Here is a 17951-nt window from a genome sequence, read left to right on the forward strand (position 1 = left end):
ATCTCCCACCCGAACTCTTACATTATGTCTGTCCATTGACTTTATGCCAGTTAGAAATTTAACAGAAATCAAGGGCAGGAGCAGATGTTTAATGAACACTGGATTTTGCTGAACACCATTTACTCTTTGAATTATCGGTAACTGTTTTCCTTAAACCCCACACTCGGCCGCAGGAATAACTTGTGTGAGATGGGGATTCGACTGACACAAACAGGCTGATTTTTTCTGTGACGTCCTGATGGACTTTTTCCAAAAAGCAGAATCCAAATTGAGTTATATTTCATTTTGAAACCGATGTCCCTCGTTGGTTCCATGAGGCTTTCAGAGAAACTGGAATATTTGTGTGTTGGTGATTCTGTTGGAACCGCAATAGTCTGATTAAAAATGTAACTAAAACGGATGATCCCGATACGAAAGCAATGGTGAGGACAGCAATTTTACTTAATAATAGCAAAGCACCGCAGTTCTCAGTCTGTTACATCAGATATTTTTAATATTCTTCATTAACAACATTTGAGTAAAAACAGCGACATAAAACGATACAAAGTTCATCAGCTGATAAAACAATTCAATTCAAAATACATTTTCCGCAGAATTACATCAGTTAAAAAAATTCCCCATGTTTATTTATAGAAGAAAGACATTATATCTATTTATTTTACAGCAATAACTTGCTTTTTAAATGGCACCTTTAAGGTAGAAAAAAATCCCAAGGCGCTTCAAAGAGAATGTGAAATAAAGGCAACACAGAGTGAAGGAGAGGGAAGAGGAGGCATGAGACGCAGCTTGATCAAAGAGCCGGGTGTAACTCGGGCCGAGGGAAATTGATCCTCGGGGGAGTGGAGCGGGGTGATTCTAGAATATGGGAGCTCGCCGGCTGAAGGCCGAGGCGCTGATGGCAGATTGGACGGAGGGAGAGTTAGAAGAGATCCGAGTCAGAGGGCGGGGAAAATTGGGTGTCTGGGGTTGTCAGGCTGGAGGAGGTAACAGAGAAGAAGGTGATAAACCTGTTAAAAATAAAAGGGACCCTTCCCTTATTGAACAGAGATATAAAGTAAAAAGCAAAGAAGTTATGGTAAACTTTTATAAATCACAGGTGAGGCCCCAGCTGGAGGATTGTGTCTCATTCTGGGCACCACATTTTAGGAAGGATGTGGAGGCCTTGGAGAGGGTGCAGAGGAGATTTACTGGAATGGTACAGGGGATGAGGGAATTCAGTTATGTGGAGAGACTGGGGAAGCTGGGATTGTTCTCCTTGGAACAAAGAAAGTTAAGGGGAGATTTGATAGAGGTCCTCAGAATAGTTAGGGGTTTGATAGGGAGTAAATCCGGATAAACCGTTTCCACTGGCAGGAGAGTCGGTAACCAAAGGGCACACACTTAAGATAATTATCAACAGAACCAGAGAGGAGATGAGGAGACATGTTTTATTTACACAGGGAGTTGTTACTGGCCTGGACCGCTCTGCCTGAAAGGGTGGTGGAAGCAGATTCAATCGTAGCTTTTAAAAGGGAATTGCATGTATTGGAGTGATTCGGTTGGCTGCATTCTCGCCTCTGAGTTAGAAGATTGTGGGTTCATTTCCACTCCAGAGAATTGAGCACAATATCTAGGCTGACACTCCCAGATCAGTCCGGAGGGAATGCTGCACTGCCAGAGGTGCGGTCCTTTTTAATGAGATGTTGAACCGATGCCCCATCTGCCCTCTCGGGTGGACGTGAAAGATCTCATCGCACTTTTTCGAAGAAGAGCAGGGGAGTTATCCCTGGTGTCCTGGCCAATATTTATCCCTCAATCCACATCACGAAAACAGATCATCTGATATTATCACATTACTGTTTGTGGGATCTTGCTGTGCACATATTGGCTGCCGCACTTCCTATATTACAACATTGACTCCAATTCAGAAGTATTTCATTGGTTGTAAAGTGCTTTGGGGCGTCCGGAGGTTGAGTAAGGCGCTATATAAATGCAAGTCTTTTTTTCTTTTTGTATATTTGAAAAGGAAACAATTGCAGGGCAATGGGGAAAGAGCGGGGGATTGGGACTAATTGGACAGCTCTTTCAAAGAGTCGGCACAGGCACGATGGGCCGAATGGCCTCCTTCTGCGCTATCAGATTCTATAGATTGAGAAGGCAAATTTCATGGAGGGATTTTAGCAGAAAATAAAGCTGTCTTAGCAACGAACATGAGATAATATGTAAAATACCCACGGCTGTGGAGACAGTCAGTCGAGATTCGTCCATGATCGAGCCGAATACTTTAGGACTTCCGGTGATGAATTCACATCCGGTTGGAATATTTCAACCAAAATTCTGCCACGAAACAAAAGAAAACATGTTGGTAAATGAAGTTAATTAACTCATTCCCACTCTGTAAATTGACTAAATACAGACAGTGACGATCAGGCTTTATTTTAAACTGATGTGTCTCACATTCTCTGGGACATTTGCAATTTATGAATTTAAGACAATTTTAGACAGTTGATAACTTTTATGAAATTGAAACTCAAATTGTCCGCATAAAGAGGCAATGGGACAGAAGACTGAGGAAATCTTTCCAATTGTGGATGGCCGGTCAGGAGCTCTCACCTCACTGTTAAAAACTGTCCACTAATAAAGTCAAATCAATCTGGGTTATGGCCGGGGCCGACCGTGCCCGGGTTTCTTTCCCGCATTTCTTTTGAAAGGAAATTCTCCTGCTTGTTTATGAATCCCTCCAATGTCCGGACCATCCACCTCTGCAACTTGCTCTACCACAGACACCAACACACGCCCTCCACGTCTCTGACGATGGTCTGTTGTGAATCACCCCACTCCACTCCCCCCACTATCAATGTTGACCTTTCGCAAATCACCCATTTGCATTCAGTATTTAATTAATTCTCGGGATGTGGGATGACGCTGGCAAGGCCGGCGTTTATTGCCCATCCCTAGTTGTCCTGAGAAGATGGCGGTGGGCCTTTGTATTTCTCCACCTGAATGCACAGATCTCACTCTCCTCACTCCTAGGCATCAAGCTCCATGTTGGAGCACGTCCTCGGTCTGGACCCCAAGTGTTTCCCAGATTCCATGCAACATTTCCAAACCCCACCCTTTGAAAGCACCTGAGAGCGCTGTAGAAGTGGACATTGACGCTTCTGTTGGCAGGACATGGACACCATTGTGTGCATCAGTGATGGTATCAGCTGCTCACTCATCACATGTAATACGGTTGACAGTCAGAGCCTTTATTCGGCCTCAAAAACCTTACATAACTGCAACCTCAACAGAACCCTGCCATTGCCCCAGTCTGGTGTTTTCTTATTCCCACACTCATCCTTCAGTAAAGTTGTCAGTTTCGTGCCAATTGAAGCTGAATTTTGCTGTGGACCAGTGCTCACTGGGTTGTATCTGGAACTGGGACTGATATTGTCTGAACTCACTTACAGCTCGCACGAGGGGACGCTTCCATTACACTATTCAGGGCTGAACTTTAACCCGGACGTGAAATGTTACTGTCAATCCCTCACGACCACCGACCACCCTTTTGTTTCCAAATGAAGAACCTTCTGAACATTGCGCTGTTTGTTGAGCGAGTCCGGTGACCTGGCCTCAGCCAATCTTCTTGGCAACAATATGCAGCTGTTGAAGTCCCTCTGACCGAATTTTGTCTTCTGACCCCTCGGATCAGTGCCTTTTGCTCCATTGTCTCAGTGTAAGAATTGAGTCTATATTATTATTTTGATTTGTTTGGAAAATCCTTCTGTCAAACTGGAGAAGTAGAGAGATAGAGAAATAGATGTAGAAAGATGGAAAGAGAGAAATATGGAGGGAGAGAGATGAAGAGTGAGATTGAGAGAGACGACGATAGAGAGATAGAAATGATGATAGAGAGCGACACATATATAACTGGATAAATAGACAGACAGAGTCAGACAGAGATACAGAGCAAGAGACAGAGAGAGGGAGAGAAAGAGGGAGGGGATACAGAGACTGAGATTGCTGCATGTGGAAAGCCAGAAAGATAATTTGCACTTTCCTCCCCAACTTTTTTAATAATAGAATATTTCTGGTCAGGGATCTGTCAATAAACAGACTAATGGACTCTCGGTCGATTACTGAGAACTAACTATCTGGGCCGTTCTACTGAATTGAACTCACAGTCTGTGGCGGGGTGGTCCGCGGTCCTTCTGAGTGTGAGACGGAAGCTTCTGTCCAGCAAGGAGTCACAATGCGTGCTGCTCGGGGTCGCGCCCTCAACATCGGCACAACTCCCCCGAACTGGTGCTGGAAGGAAACGATTGTTGGGAATCAGAGAAGGAGATTTAAAACGTACTTCAGAGAAAAACACAAACCCCTTTTTACACAATCATCAAACTACAGGAAGCAGTTTGGGACCATCGACAATATGGAATAATCCTCAGTCCTAGAAAAGAGAAAGCAAAGGGGTGATATATAGAATGGTTACAAAACAGGAGGCCATTCGGCCCATCGAGCCCGTGCAAGTTAAAGCCTTTGGGGATGCTGGGAATTGAACGCGGGACCTCACACATGCAATGCTATATCCCCACTGATCGAGGTATTTAAGATTATAAAAGGCTTTGACAGGGGAGAAGTAGAGAAAAGATTTCCACTTGTGGGAGAGACAAAAACTGGAGATCATAAATATAAAATAGTGGCTAGTAAATCCAATAAGGAATTCAGGAGAAACCTTTTCACCAACATGTAACCGTAGGCGTTAATTATTGCCGCAGGTATTGGCGAAAAAATTGAAATTGCTTTCTCCGCTATTTTAACATTGAGTTTGATTTATTTCTTTAAACTGGACTTATTTCGTTGTCACGATAGCAGGTAATTGAGTGTGGTATGACAGGGTTAAGTGTTCGTCGGTTTAATCACCAACAACAATTTTCGGGCTTTTTAGGGCAACAGGCATGAGTCATCCAATGGGAACTTTCAACGCAAATTGTAAAACAATTGTACGAATGGCGATTAATGATTGGCATTGGGCTGGTGCAATTGTACAGAAATGTGTTTACAAATAAAGGAATGAGTCGGCAGCCTCCGAGCCCAGGGGTTAACTTACCAGGACCCTCTGCGCTGGGGGTCTGATCATTCAATGGGCCAGAATCAGTGTCATCGTAATCCTGTTTACTGAGGCGCTCTCTGGTCCAATCTATAAAAGGAAATGTTCATTTTAGCGGAGAACAGCGGTGGAGCCGCAAGGCGGTCTTTTCCAGACCATTTAAACAGAGTTTTCCTAAAGTAATGACGCACACGTCCTGACAAGTATTCAAGGGAACCCATCGGGTGGAGCTCCTGGATTCCTGATTGACATCACGGCCATTATTACAATCTGATGGCAAAACAATCACCATCACCGGTTGAGGGATCTGGGTGCGTGAGAAACTATTTTAGTTATTCCTGGCTCTTTGTCACCCTGTGTGTATCATTTTGTCGATGTTTCAAGCAGTGGCTGGTGCTTAATTATCAAATTCACAAAATATTACACAGAAGCTGAGAAATTACACACCGAACATAATATTTACAAAATATTACACAGAATCTGAGTAACTAAACACCGAACATAATATTTACAAAATATTACACAGAATCTGAGTAATTAAACACGGAACATAATATTTACAAAATATTACACGGAATCTGAGTAATTACACACCGATCATAATATTTACAAAATATTACACAAAATCTGATTAATAAGGTATCGAATTTCATTCACAAAATATTACACAGATATGAGTAATTACACACCGAATGTCATATTTATAAGATAATACACAGATCTAAGTATTTACAAACCAAATGTCACTAACAAAATATTACTCAGATCTTAGTATATAATGAGCAAGTTGATAATGTGGTTAAGAAAGCATATGGGATACTTGGCTTTGTAAATAGAGGTATCGTATAAAAAATAAGGAAGTCATGTTAAACCTTTACAAATCACTGGTTAGGCCTCAGCTGGGGTATTGTGTACAAATCTGGGCACCACAGTTTAGGAAGGATGTAAAGCCTTGGTGAGGATACAGAGCAGGTTTATCAGGATGATATCAGGGATGAGGGACTTCAGATTTGTGAAGAGATTGGAGAAGCTGGGATTGTTTTCCTTGGAGCAGAGAAGGTTCAGGGGAGAACTAATAAAGATATTCAAAATTATGAGGGGGTTTGATCGAGCCAGTCCGGAGAAACTGTTTCTTTTGGCAAGTGGGTCGGTAAACAGAGGTCACAGATTTAAAATAATTGGCAAAAGAACTAGAGAGGAAATGAGGAGAAATTGTTTCTCTCAGATCTGGAACGCACTACCTGAAAGGGCGGTGGAATCAGATTCCATAGGAACTTTTAAAGGCAATTCGGTATGTACTTGAAGGGGACTAATTCACAGCGTTATGGGAAAAAGCTGGGGTGTGGGACTAAATTGGACAGCTCTTTAAAAGAGCCGGTACAGGCACGACGGGCCGGATGGTCTCCTTCTGTGTTGTAAAATTCTATGATCTGAGTAATTACACAACGAAAGGACATTTACAAAATATTACACAGATCTGAGTAATTAGATGCGGAATGTAACAGTCACAAACTATTACACAGTTCTGGGTATTACATACCTTCAGGATTCTGCGAGTTCTGGTCGGTTTGATGTAAACTTGTACTGGTATAATATTCCAGATCAATCTCCCCGCTATTAGATCTATAAACTGTCAAAACAAATGAGAACGGTGAAGAACATTGAATGTAAATTAAGGCTGTTAAATTCTTTCAAATACACAAACGCTGTCATACAGAAATCTTGTCAACTGTTCAGATTGCCAGCAAATACCATCATTAGTTAGTATGATACCAGAATACAAAGACAAAAATACATTTACAGTCTTCACACCTCAGAGCCTTTGTAATAAGTGTGATCATATTCATTGTATGGACTCTTAAACCGCAGTGTTCTCAGTGATCCCACCTGTGGGAGCAACACGGAGCATCACTGCCCTCTGCGGCAAGGAGAGTGTGATAAACTGTACAGTGACTGCTCAGAGTACATCGACACAATCTTCTGAATGAGAGTAGGGAAAAACACTCAAAAAAAAGCTTCAGAATTAGAAACTAGGAGGACTGGGAAAAGACAGGAAAGGGAGAAATATAGAAATCCCATCAAACATGAAGCTGACAACAGTTAATAATCTGAACAATCAGACAGCACCATGTTCACCGTGAAAGGAGGTGTCCTGTGAACAGGGCCGAATATCACGGGACTGGTCCCAAATACATTCAATGCAGCGGAGTTTTATTGGGGGGAAGCGACACCTGGACAGATAGAACATGTCATGGGCTGGGACTCACGCGATCCTCTTCCAGCTGTAATGTCATCGATTTCTTGATAAATTGGTTCATCCGGTCTGGAAATCGTATAACTGAAGCTGCGCTTTTTCACTGTTTAGGAGTAAAACAGATATATTTAATTCATTAGATTCCTGACTCCTCCCTACTGCTATCTCCTAGGAACAGAACAAAATCCACCGAATAAACGACCCCTGTCTTGTTACATTCAAAACCCCCAAAAGAGAATGAATTTTCAAGTGTGAGAAGGTGACTGATTCACAACTGGGATCGAGCATTATAGCGAGCAATTTACAGCCCCTTAACACACACAGAAAACTGCTGATCACCGAGGGTCAAAGATTAAAGGTACCTCTTCTTGACGACTGTCTCTGTTGTTGTACAGTCAGTGCAATCAGCACAAAAACCAACAGGGTTCCCAGGATGATGGAAACGGCAACGGGCGTGGATATTATTACCCCCGGGATTAGCACATCTGTAACTAAAACAGACACGAGGAAAATAAACAAACCAAAGCAGCGATTTCTCCATTGACACGACTCAAATCTAACTAAGGTCAAGAGTTAATGCTGGATTTTTAGTGAAGGAGCAGAAAACTATCGCAGTAAAGAGGAACTTTGAGATAGGGTCAGAGCAGGAAGTTCTTATAACAAGGACAAGGATTGAAGAGGAGACAAACTGGCTGTGGGTCAGTTGATTTGTTGGATGTCATGATTGAAGGGACAGTAACTATAGTCAAAATTTAATGAATTTAAATTGGGATAAAGCATGAATGAAAGATACTAATATATATTTGTATTTATTGTTTGCCCTATCAATTCGAAAAGTTTGAAAATACTTGGCACAATGAATCTCTACTTGAACTGCCGTGACTGTCGGCAGAGAGACAAACGATAGACGGAGTGACAGAGCAGGGCCAATGAGGAGTTTGATTAAGACAAACAGAGCGACTTATTGTGGGAACAGCGACAAGTCTGCTTCAATGAAACAACACTTCCAGAAAGGGGGGAAATTCCCCCACTTAAATTGAGGCTGTTTGTTGGAAGAGAATAAACTAGGGAACTGGTTTATTACAGGAGACAGGGGGAAGGGGTTATGGTTCAATCATAGAATGTTTGAAACAACAAACAGTCTCATCTTATCAGTAAACAGAGTGACTACTGATCCGGATCAATCAATATTCTCAAATTAAAGAACAAAATAATTTCTACTGAAAAGTACATGTAGTTTTTTTGCAGTTTTATGGGGAGATGACAAAGCCGAATATTCAATATCAGTTGAAAGGAAATCAGCATTTTACACTCTCGCTTTTAAAATAGATAACAAGAGATTTCCTATGAAGCACGGAAATGAATAAATGAAGGCGTCCATTGATTGAATAAACATGTTCCTGCTCCTACCAGAACACATCACACTGGCGACTTTGTGAGCACAGACCCGCTGAGCCCATGTTGATGACCGACAGTCCCACAGGAAGAGTTCGCTTCCCTTGCACTGGACTCTGTTCAGCCATACAGGGCCCTCGCCTTTCCCAAACACGGGCTCCCCGGAATCCGCAAGGGCGGAGCCGCAATCGAGCTGCCGGCACACCACACGGGCCTCTCGCCTATCCCAGGAATCGTCACACACCGTCCCCCATGTGTTATTGAACATGATCTCAACTCTTCCCGAACAGTTCGTCCTTCCTCCAACTAACCGTAATTGTTGACCTGAATATAGTAACAAATCAACATGAAGTTCAGTTATTTTATGACTCATTAGCGGAATCCCACGTAAAGACCATATTATTTAAAAGGAAACTACCTGGTAAATGTTCACTTGTGTGGTCAGGTGTCCCAGTACAAGAATGGAAACTGTCGCTCTTCGTTAACGATTGATTTCCTGCAGTACAAGACACATGCGCCAAATGATGCACTGTAGTAAAGATATCCATGAATGGTACTTGCACTGTGTAAACACAGGCTGTTACCTGAGCAAACCACACCGGCATCCTCTCTGTGCTTACAGTCATGCTGAGCCCATGGTGCGGAGAGACATTGCCACAAGAAGGACTCGTGTGACCGGCATTCAACGTTATCCAGCCAAATGGGCCCAGTCCCTTCTCCAAAATGGGCTTCGAATGGAATCTTGATAACTGATCCACAATCCAGCTGTTTACAGACCACCTCACCGTCTTTCTTATCCCAGTCATCGTAACAAACTGTTCCCCAGGATCCTCGATAGAACACCTCCACTCGGCCCTCACAAGGATGACGTCCTTTCACTAATCTACATAAGAACATAAGAAATTGGAGCAGGAGTAGGCCAATCGGCCCCTCGAGCCTGCTCCGCCATTCAATAAGATCATGGCTGATCTGATCCCAACCACAAATCTAAAGAACACAAGAAGTCGGAGCAGGACCCGGCCACATAGCCCCTGGGCCCTCTCCGCCACCCACAGGGCATTGACCGATCCGAACTCAGCTTCATGTCCAATTTCCTGCCCGCTCCCCATAACCCCTAATTCCCTTTACTTCTAGGAAACTGTCTATTTCTGTTTTAAATTTATCTAATGATGTAGCTTCCACAGCTTCCTGGGGCAGCAAATTCCACAGACCTACCACCCTCTGAGTGAAGAAGTTTCTCCTCATCTCAGTTTTGAAAGAGCAGCCCCTTATTCTAAGATTATGCCCCCTAGTTCTAGTTTCACCCATCTTTGGGAACATCCTTACTGCATCCACCCGATCAAGACCCTTCACAATCTTATATGTTTCAATAAGATCGCCTCTCATTCTTCTGAACTCCAATGAGTAGAGTCCCAATCTACTCAACCTCTCCTCATATGTCCGCCCCCTCATCCCCGGGATTAACCGAGTGAACCTTCTTTGTACTGCCTCGAGAGCAAGTATGTCTTTTCTTAAGTATGGAGACCAAAACTGTATGCAGTATTCCAGGTGCGGTCTCACCAATACCTTATATAACTGCAGCAATACCTCCTTGTTTTTATATTCTATCCCCCTAGCAATAAAAGCCAACATTCCGTTGGCTTTCTTGATCACCTGCTGCACCTGCATACCAACTTTTTGATTTTCTTGCACTAGGACCCCCAGATCCCTTTGTACTGCAGTACTTTCCAGTCTCTCGCCATTAAGAAAATAACTTGCTCTCTGATTTTTCCTGCCAAAGTGCATAACCTCACATTTTCCAATATTATATTGCATCTGCCAAATCTCCGCCCACTCACCCAGCCTGTCTGATCTCCTTATGCTCTGTGAATAGAAGTGAGTGTCAGTAAATCGACAATGATGAAGGAATGTTGATACAGCCCTCTGTCATCGACATCTGATGGGGTGAGGAAGGGATATTGATACAGCCCTCTGTCACTGACATCTGATGGGGTGAGGAAGGGATATTGATACTGGAATGTGTCACCAACATCTGATGGAGTGAGGAAGGGACATTGATACTGGAATCTGTCACCGACATCTGATGGAGTGAGGAAGGGATATTGTTACTGGAATATGTCACCGACATCTGATGGAGTGAGGAAGGGATATTGATACTGGAATCTGTCACCGACATCTGATGGAGTGAGGAAGGGATATTGATACTGGAATCTGTCACCGACATCTGATGGAGTGAGGAAGGGATATTGAGACTGGAATCTGTCTCCGACATCTGATGGAGTGAGGAAGGAATATTGATACTGGAATCTGTCACCGACATCTGATGGAATTCGCTTCACTGTTAATGTTTATAAATTCAGTCCTGGACTACAGGGGGAGAGTTTCAGTGAACAATACCGCCTCCTAATCTCTAATGACTCCCGGCCTTTTACCGTCTCGATCAATTCATTCATCACTGGCTCGGGAAGATGATCAAGTGTTTCGTCCCTTCCATATATGTACATCCTTTACCCGTTTTATATGAACACACTCCTGTTGTCTTTAGTTTCTTATCTGAATATACAATCCTTTCTCCTTTAACATGAATACCCTCTTGCTGTGTCGACTCACTTACCTGAACATACGATCCTGACATCTTCTTTATGAATACAGTCATGCTCTCCCCAAGGTGATGAATCGCACTCCCAAAGTAGCGACTCGTTACCCGTGCATCTCAGTTCATCCAACCAAATTGGCCCCGAGGCCTGGCCACAGGAAACCGGAGCTGTCGCCGTGAGTGAATATCCACACCCCAGTTGCTTGCAAACAACATCGGTGTCCAATGGATCCCAGGAATCATCACATACTGACCCCCAGGCACCATTGTAGTAAATTTCCACTCTCCCAGCACAAGGACTTCCGCCATCCACCAGTCTTATCTGTTTATATTCTGTTGCAAATCAAGTAGGTTATATTAGATGTAATGGATTGAAAGAGCTTGATTAGTCCTTGCAACATTTCTACAAGTTGCCTTCCCTTTTATTCCACCAATCCCCCTGTCTCTTCTCCAGTATCAGCTGACTCCTGCAGGACCACAGTACAAATGAACGGCATTAGAAATTACCAACTGGCCTCTCCTTCCGTTCCGTACACTAACCACAGACACTCCGCAGTGTCAGCAACTCTCCTCACTACATTTCCGAGGTAAAAAAAGGTTTGCGATTTGTTCTAGTTCCTTCCATAGGCACTTACAGCACACAGAAAGCCCATTTGTCAGCTACTAGCCAGATAAGTCAACAACTGATCCCACTTTCTTTCTCTCTCCCAAAGCACTGAATGTTGATCTGATTCAAGTGATGACTCACATTCTCCGTTAAAATGCAATAGCCTGTGCATCAACTAATGCCTGTGGCAAAGCAGTGTGTCCTTTAACAGTTTCCTGCAGAAATACATTTCTCCTAACTTCGAGTCTCAGTCTTAAGGGACAATCTTGATTTGAGGACCACCACTAACTCTGCAGAGAGAGGAAATACTCTTTCCGTCATCACCCAAGCGGAACCCATCACAGATTTATGTCTATGCCTGTGTCTGTGTCTTTATTTGTTAAATCCACAATACCATTGGCCATTTGTTCTTTATTTAACTGCACACACAGTACCAAAGCATTATGGAGCAACCTTAATCACGCCAGGAACTTGGGCACGGCCAAAATATCAGTGTCCGTCCATGAGCACGGATTAATAGAAGCACAAAATACACTCTTTTCTGTGTGAAGTTCTAAGTATCGGTTCAGCCAACATCAATGCATTGAACGTATGCTTCTATTCATGGTTCTCCTCCCAAATGCATTCCCCAAATTCATACTGAATTAAATCTGCCACATATTTGACCATTCTGCAAACGTGTTTGTGTCCGCCTGAAACATTTTACTGTTCTCACTGTCGACCCTTACTGTTTTATTGTCAGCCAATCTCAGTATTGTGTTCCCTTTTTCCAAGTCCAAATCATCCATTTATCAGAAATAAAAGTGGGGCATTAATGAACCCGGGGTGTCGGACTTCCAAACCTTCTCCAATCCAAATCATCGACATATCAGGGATAAAAGTGGGGCATTAATGAAGCCGGGGTGTGGGACTTCCAAACCTTCTCCAATCCAAATCATCGACATATCAGGGATAAAAGTGGAGCATTAATGAACCCGGGGTGTAGGACTTCCAAATCTTCTCCAATCCAAGCAACGCCCACGCACTCCAACACTTAGCTTCTTGTCTGAAAACCACCTTTCTACCAATGCTGCTTCATCTCCATTTATATCATATATAGAAACACTGAAAATTTACGGCGCACAAGAATGCCATTTGGCCCATCGTGTCGGTGCCGGTCGAAATAGAACGACCCAGCCCAATTCCACTTTCCAACACTTGGTCCGTAGCCTTGTAGGATACAGCACTTCAAGTAGATATCAAAGTGCCTTTTAAGTATGATGAGGGTTTCTGCCTCTAGCACCTTTTCAGGCAGTGACTTCCAGTCCCCCACCACCCTCGGTGAAAAAATCTTTCCTCAGCTCCTCTCTAATCCCTCTACCAATTAATGTAAATCTATGCCCCCTGGTTACTGACCTCTCTGCTAAGTGAAATAGGTGTTTCCTATCCACTCTATCTCGACGACTCATAAATTTATACACCTCAATTGAAGCACCCCTCAGCTTTCTCTGTTCCAAAGGAAACAGCCCCAGCCTATCCAATCTTTCCTCATAGCTGAAATTCTCCAGTCCTGGCAACATCCTCGTAAATATCCTCTGTACCCTCTCAAGTGCAATGACATATTTCCTATAATGTGGTGACAAGAACTGTACGCAATGCTCAAGCTGTGGCCTAACTAATGTTTTATACAGTCCGAGCATAAACTCCCTGTTCTTATATTGTACACCTCGGCCAATAACGGAAAGTATCCCGTATGCATTTTTAACCACCTTGCCTACCTGTCCTGCTACCTTCAGCGATCTCTGGACATGCATTCCAAGGTCCCTTTTTTTCCTCTACACCTCTCAGTATCCTTCCATTTATTGTGTATTCCCTTGCCTTGTTAGACCTCCCCAAATGCATTAACTCTGACTTCTCCGGATTGAATTCCATTTGCCACTTTTTGCCCACCTGACCAGTCCATTGATATCTTCCTGCGGTCGACAGCTGTCCTCAATATCAACCACATGCTAATTTTTGTATCATCTGCAAACTTCTTAATCATGCCCTCTACATTTAAGTATAAATCATTAATATATACCACAAAATGCAAGGGACTTGGTACTGAGCCCTGCGGAACCCCACTGGAAACAGCCTTCAATTCAGAAAAATGTCCGTCAGCCATTACCCTTTGCTTCCTGCCACTGAGCCAATTCTGGATCCAATTTGACACTTTTCCTCGTATCTCATGGGCTTTTACATTTCTGACCAGTCTGCTATGTGGGACCTTGTCAAAAGCCGTGCTAAAATCCATGCAGACGACAGCAAATGCATGACCCTCATCGACCTTCCCAAAAAAATGAACCAATTTCGTCAGACACCACCTTCCCTTAACAAATCCATGCTGACTGTCCTTGATTAACCCGTGCCTTTCTAAATGATGGTTTATACTGTCCCTCAGAATTTATGCCAATAATTTGCTTACCGCTGAGATTAGACTGACTCGCCTATAATTACTAGGTCTATCCTTTTCTCTCTTTTTAACCAACGGTACAACATTAGCAGTTCTTCAATCCTCCGGCACCACGCCTGTAGCCAGGAAGGGGATTGGAAAATGATGGTCAGAGCCTCTGCTATTTCCTCCCTTGCTTCTCTTAACAGAATCTGATACATTTCATCTGGAACTGGCAATTTATCTACTTTCAAAGATGCTAAGCCCCTTAATACTTCCTCTCCAACTATGTTTGTTGCATCCAGTATTTCACACTCTTACTCCTTAACTACAACCTCTGTTATGAAGACAGACGGAAAGTATTCATTAAGAATACTTAATGATACGATAGATCATTTACAACCAGCCTTCAGTGAGATGTCAATTTGCCAATTGAAGGCCTTTTTGAAAACCCACCTACACTGCAAACAAATTTTTCTCCAAAAGACGAGGTGTGACGAAGATCTGGGTCAATCTCATGGGTTTTGAGAAGGTTTTTAAAATGAGAGAGAAGCGGAGAGACATAGGAGATTAGCAGGAGATACCAGAGAGTAGCGAGTCAGCAGAATGTTTTGCTAACAGTGGGGCAAAGATGGTTTCAACACAGAGGATCTCGGTCTCATAGGGCACAGGGCTTGGGGATGTAGGATTGGATAGAGTTGCAGCTATAGGGTGGGATGAAGACGTCAGCATTTAGAGGCGGCTGCAGGAATATAAGTCTGATGCCTTATAGGTCAGTGTGGAAAGTGATGATGGGCAATGAGGACTTGTTATAGAATAGCATGGGCTGGGATTATATGTGGGAGGATCTGTTGTAGATCAGTGTGGACTGGGATTATGTGCGGGAGGATCTGTTGTAGATCAGTGTGCACTGGGATTATGTGTGGGAGGATCTGTTGTAGATCAGTGTGGACTGGGATTATGTGTGGGAGGATCTGTTGTAGATCAGTGTGGACTGGGATTATGTGTGGGAGGATCTGTTGTAGATCAGTGTGGACTGGGATTATGTGTGGGAGGATCTGTTGTAGATCAGTGTGGACTGGGATTATGTGTGGGAGGATCTGTTGTAGATCAGTGTGGACTGGGATTATGTGTGGGAGGATCTGTTGTAGATCAGTGTGGACTGGGATTATGTGTGGGGGGATACGTTGTAGAGCAGTGTGGACTGGGATTATGTGTTGGGGGATCTGTTGTAGATCAATGTGGACTGGGATTATGTGTGGGGGGATCTGTTGTAGATCAATGTGGACTGGGATTATGTGTGGGGGGATCTGTTGTAGAGCAGTGTGGACTGGGATTATGCGTTGTGGGGATCTGTTGTAGATCAGTGTGGACTGGGATTATGTGTGGGAGCATTTGTTGTCGATCAGTGTGGACTGGGATTATGCGTTGTGGGGATCTGTTTTAGATCAGTGTGGACTGGGTTATGTGTGGTGGGGACCTATTTTTCATCAGTGTGGACTTGGATAATGTGCCGTGAGGATGAGTAGCTCAGCGTGGACAGGGCTAATTGGTGGTGAGGAATTGTATATCAGCGGAGGCAGGGATAATGGGTGGAGAGGAATTGTATATCAGCGGGGACAGTGATAATGGGTGGTAAGGAATTGTATATCAGCGGGGACAGAGATAATGGGTGGTGAGGAATTGTATATAAGCGGGGACAGTGATAATGGGTGGTGAGGAATTGTATATAAGCGGGGACAGTGATAATGGGTGGTGAGGAATTGTATATATGCGGGGACAGTGATAATGGGTGGTGAGGAATTGTATCTCAGCGGGTACAGTGATAATGGGTGGTAAGGAATTGTATATAAGCGGGGACACAGATAATGGGTGGTGAGGAATTGTATATAAGCGGGGACAGTGATAATGGGTGGTGAGGAATTGTTTTTAAGCGGGGACAGTGATAATGGGTGGTGAGGAATTGTATATAAGCGGGGACAGTGATAATGGGTGGTGAGGAATTGTATATAAGCGGGGACAGTGATAATGGGTGGTGAGGAATTGTATCTCAGCGGGTACAGTGATAATGGGTGGTAAGGAATTGTATATAAGCGGGGACACAGATAATGGGTGGTGAGGAATTGTATATAAGCGGGGACAGTGATAATGGGTGGTGAGGAATTGTTTTTAAGCGGGGACAGTGATAATGGGTGGTGAAGAATTGTATATAAGCGGGGACAGTGATAATGGGTGGTGAGGAATTGTATCTCAGCGGGTACAGTGATAATGGGTGGTAAGGAATTGTATATAAGCGGGTACAGTGATAATGGGTGGTAAGGAATTGTATATAAGCGGGGACAGTGATAATGGGTGGTGAGGAATTGTTTTTAAGCGGGGACGGTGATAATGGGTGGTGAGGAATTGTATATAAGCGGGGACAGTGATAATGGGTGGTGAGGAATTGTATATAAGCGGGGACAGTGATAATGGGTGGTGAGGAATTGTATATAAGCGGGGACAGGGATAATGGGTGGTGAGGAATTGTATATAAGCGGGGACAGGGATAATGGGTGGTGAGGAATTGTATATAAGCGGGGACAGGGATAATGGGTGGTGAGGAATTGGAAAGCGGGGACAGGGATAATGGGTGGTGAGGAATTGTATATAGCGGGGACAGTGATAATGGGTGGTGAGGAATTGTATATAAGCGGGGACAGTGATAATGGGTGGTGAGGAATTGTATATAAGCGGGGACACGGATAATGGGTGGTGAGGAATTGTATATAAGCGGGGACATGGATAATGGGTGGTGAGGAATTGTATATAAGCGGGGACAGGGATAATGGGTGGTGAGGAATTGTATATAAGCGGGTACAGGGATAATGGGTGGTGAGGAATTGTATATAAACGGGGACAGGGATAATGGGTGGTGAGGAATTGTATATAAGCGGGGACAGTGATAATGGGTGGTGAGGAATTGTATATAAGCAGGGACACGGATAATGGGTGGTGAGGAATTGTATATAAGCGGGGACAGGGATAATGGGTGGTGAGGAATTGTATATCAGCAGGGACAGGGATAATGGGTGGTGAGGAATTGTATATCATTGGGGACAGGGATAATGGGTGGTGAGGAATTGTATATCATTGGGGACAGGGATAATGGGTGGTGAGGAATTGTATATCAGCGGGGACAGGGATAATGGGTGGTGAGGAATTGTATATAAGCGGGGACAGGGATAATGGGTGGTGAGGAATTGTATATAAGCGGGGACAGTGATAATGGGTGGTGAGGAATTGTATATAAGCGGGGACAGGGATAATGGGTGGTGAGGAATTGTATATAAGCGGGGACAGTGATAATGGGTGGTGAGGAATTGTATATAAGCGGGGACAGTGATAATGGGTGGTGAGGAATTGTATATAAGCGGGGACAGGGATAATGGGTGGTGAGGAATTGTATATAAGCTGGGACAGTGATAATGGGTGGTGAGGAATTGTATATAAGCGGGGACACGGATAATTAGTGGTGAGGAATTGTGTATAGAATCATTAAAAAGTTATAGCTCAAAGGGGGCCATTCGACCCATCGAGTCCACCCGACTCTATGCAACAGCAATCCAGCGAGTTCCACTCCCC

The 17951-nt window shown here is 43.7% G+C and overlaps 1 long non-coding RNA gene across 1 annotated transcript; it reads right to left on the minus strand.

Moving 5' to 3' along the window:
* Positions 1-675: 675 nt before the first annotated feature.
* On the minus strand, positions 676-6648 carry LOC137336079 (uncharacterized). Its single transcript, XR_010966562.1, has 4 exons — positions 6609-6648; positions 5069-5158; positions 4144-4269; positions 676-2316 (listed from the first exon to the last, which is right to left on the minus strand). It is a non-coding gene; the product is annotated as an uncharacterized lncRNA (long non-coding RNA).
* Between the last annotated feature and the right edge of the window lie 11303 nt (positions 6649-17951).

This window comes from Heptranchias perlo, chromosome 20 (assembly GCF_035084215.1).
Source record: "Heptranchias perlo isolate sHepPer1 chromosome 20, sHepPer1.hap1, whole genome shotgun sequence".
Lineage (NCBI taxonomy): Eukaryota > Metazoa > Chordata > Chondrichthyes > Hexanchiformes > Hexanchidae > Heptranchias > Heptranchias perlo.